The following is a 3,009-nucleotide window of genomic DNA, read 5'->3' as shown; positions in this document are numbered from 1 at the left end:
GGCATGGCCTTTCTTCATCTCCTCCTGTTTGTTGTAGGCTACAGCTTGGGCAGCGACTCTGCTAAACCCTGGATATATCTTCCTGAAGGACCAGAGACACTGTGGAAACCTGCTTGGTATAAGATAACTCAGTGATCTGGATAGCTGATGCCAATGGACTCAGAGGCCAGAGAGGACCGAAGCCCAGACGATGGTCCTGGGGCAGGAACACAGTACAGCTGCCTTCCTTTCACCCAGGGCCACCGTGTCCTCAGTTTCCCTCTGTTCCCTACAAATGTCTCTGTACATTTGGAGACAAGAGCCAGACTCATAAGCCCTAGGGCAGCCAGTGTCTATAGAGTCCTATTCTGGATGAGAAAGGACAGAGATGAAGACCTGGGATCACAGAAGAACTAGTACCAGGAGGTCCGGAGCTGACCAGGGCCAGGAGTCTTCTGATGTGTCCTGACCGTGGCTGCTGGTCCCTTCTGTCCTAGAAGCCTGAAGTTTACACATGGCACTTGGTTCCTGTCTGCCAGCCTCTCTCAGGTCAGCGAGAGACCAGCTACAGCCTTTCCCAAATTGGCTACAAAAGCTTGGCTCCCTGTATCTAGTTGCTTCTCCCATGTGATGAGCTCATGCAGGAGACTGAGGAAACAGATTACATCTTGGGGTATCTGGATCCCCATCTTTAGGTCCCCTCCTTAAGGGACTGTGCTGGCCTAGGAGCAAAGCAAAGTCACTCCTGAGCAAAGACCACATGGAATTGCCCTGCTTAAAACAGCAGTGGATGAAGGATATACCTTTGGAGAATTGACACCAGATTCTAGGCTAGAAAGATGGGCAGACACAAGAACACAAAGTAGCAGATACACAGCACACATACAACACACACATACACACACAAAAGGAGACAAGGAGAGAGATCTGCCTCTGGCCATCAAAACCCTGCTGGGAGTAACCTTAGCTGGGCAACAGGACCATTTTTCCAGACAGGAGTGGAGACAACAGAGCACAAGGATCGAATTTGCATCCTATACACAGCTCAGACTGGGCCTCTACTATCGAGATCATTGGTCCAGAGTTGAGCAGGGAGGCTGCTAGTTGTGGGCTATAGATTGTGTGTGGGTTATGGGCTGTGGGCTGTGGACTGTGTGTGGGTTATGGGCTGTGGGCTGTGGACTGTGTGTGGGTTATGTGCTGTAGGCCGTAGGCGGTGGGCTGAATCGTCACCCTAGTAGTGGTGCACACTAGCCCATGGAGACTTGAAAGGTCCCTGAGCTAAACACAACATCTACACCCTCAGCCCTGAGTCAGGGACCTCCTAATGGGACAGCAAACATCACAGTCAGGAGGGTGTCACAGCTGGGGCCTTGGTCACACTCCAGGATGGCTTTGCGGAGAGAGGAAGAGCCAAAGGTCTAAACGTGGGGACAGAAGGGAATAATTTCACATAGAGCATGACAGAAAGGGACAAGCCTGGAGGACAGTCTGGAGTTATAAGGTGTGTGATGGGGAGATAGGGGGTGGGGACACCTGCAGGGGCTTTAGGGGTGTGGGGACGAAGACAGCACAGGCTCATGCACCTTCAGAAGGCTGCCCAGAAAGAGCTACATAGACAGAAGAGGCCAGGGACAGGATAGAGATAGTGCATGCGTGGAGTCATCAGTGAGAGAGAGTTTAAACAGGAGAGTAAGGGAGTGACTTCCCACTCATGGGATCAGGCCGGGGTTCTGTACGCCAGCAGCACATGAGAGCTGGTACTCTAAGGTGTGCTCGCGGTAGGAGCACTGGGAACTGCGAGTGGCTGTAGACACCCGTCTCCTCAGCTCCCATGGCCTGCATGGCTTCTGAGGCTCTTGTCTTAGAACCCCACACCAGTCTCTTCCTCCTTCCTCTTCCTTCCTTTCTTTCTGATGCTCCAGAGGACCCAGAACCAAAGTAGATAAGGGGGCTGGGAGTGGTATACAGCAGAGGTGCCAGACAGGCCAGGGATGCACCTGCCTTGGAGAGGTCACCACTTCCTGAGCTAAGGGCCATAGAGATTGGAATCCCCTGCACAAAGCTCACTGTTTGACCAGAAGGAGCAGGTGAAGTAACCCTGGGCCACAATTGTGCGCGCTCCAGAACATTCACAGCATGGCTGAAGATGCATGCCTGCTCTGCTTACAATGATGCATGCTGCCAGGTCTGCCCTCAGCATCCTTGGACAACTTGCTCCATGCTGGGAGGGGTGAGGATGCAGATGTCACCTCAGCGAGCAGTTCAGCTGCTGAAAGTCACCTTCCCATGGCCCACGTTCCTCCTAGACACCCCGCCTCGCCACTGACTGACACTGCTCTCTAAAGTCTTAGCTCCCCGTGCCAGCTTGGTCAAAGGCTTCCCCTGCCTCTCAGACCTCCTCACACGGGGCCTGGGCTCCTCACTGTATGTAGATCTGCACAATCTGTCCCTTTCCTCCCCAGAGTCTTTCTCAAGTCCTGTGCAATCTGGGTCAGCCCTGGTCCCCTGGCATCCTAGATGCTACACAACATTGACATTTAAAAGGGTTTTCCTGTTCCTATAGCATTTTACTTTTTTGGTTTGTTGTTTATTTTGAAACAAGACTGAACTTGCTGTGTAGCCAAGGATGAACTTGACCTCACATCCTCCAGGCTCCACCTGCCAAGGTCTCGGGTTAGAGTCACGCACCAGCATGCCTGGTTCTGTTTGCTCATCTGCTGACTATGAACAGCCTGTAGCTAGTGACTTCTTGTAGCTCATGTAATAACAGTTTATTTATATACTTTAAAGTTTTCATGTATGTAGAAGTCGGAGAACTTTTGGGTGTTGATTCTCTCCTTCTACCATGTGGGTCAAGGAGCTCAAAGACAGGTGATCACTCTTGGTAGCAAGTGTCTCTGCCTGCTGAGCCATCTTGCTGTTCTGTGACAGTTATTTTTAAAATGTTTGATGAGTACAGTCTTTCAAGTGAAACTTAGTACTGACTGTGGCATGTTAGGAAGCTGGGTATATGGGGGTGACACAGGG

This window comes from Alexandromys fortis, unplaced genomic scaffold (genome assembly GCF_014885135.2).
Source record: "Alexandromys fortis isolate MF-2015 unplaced genomic scaffold, M_Fortis_MF-2015_v1.1 scaffold_212, whole genome shotgun sequence".
Lineage (NCBI taxonomy): Eukaryota > Metazoa > Chordata > Mammalia > Rodentia > Cricetidae > Alexandromys > Alexandromys fortis.
Note: the sequence above shows the minus strand (reverse complement) of the source record.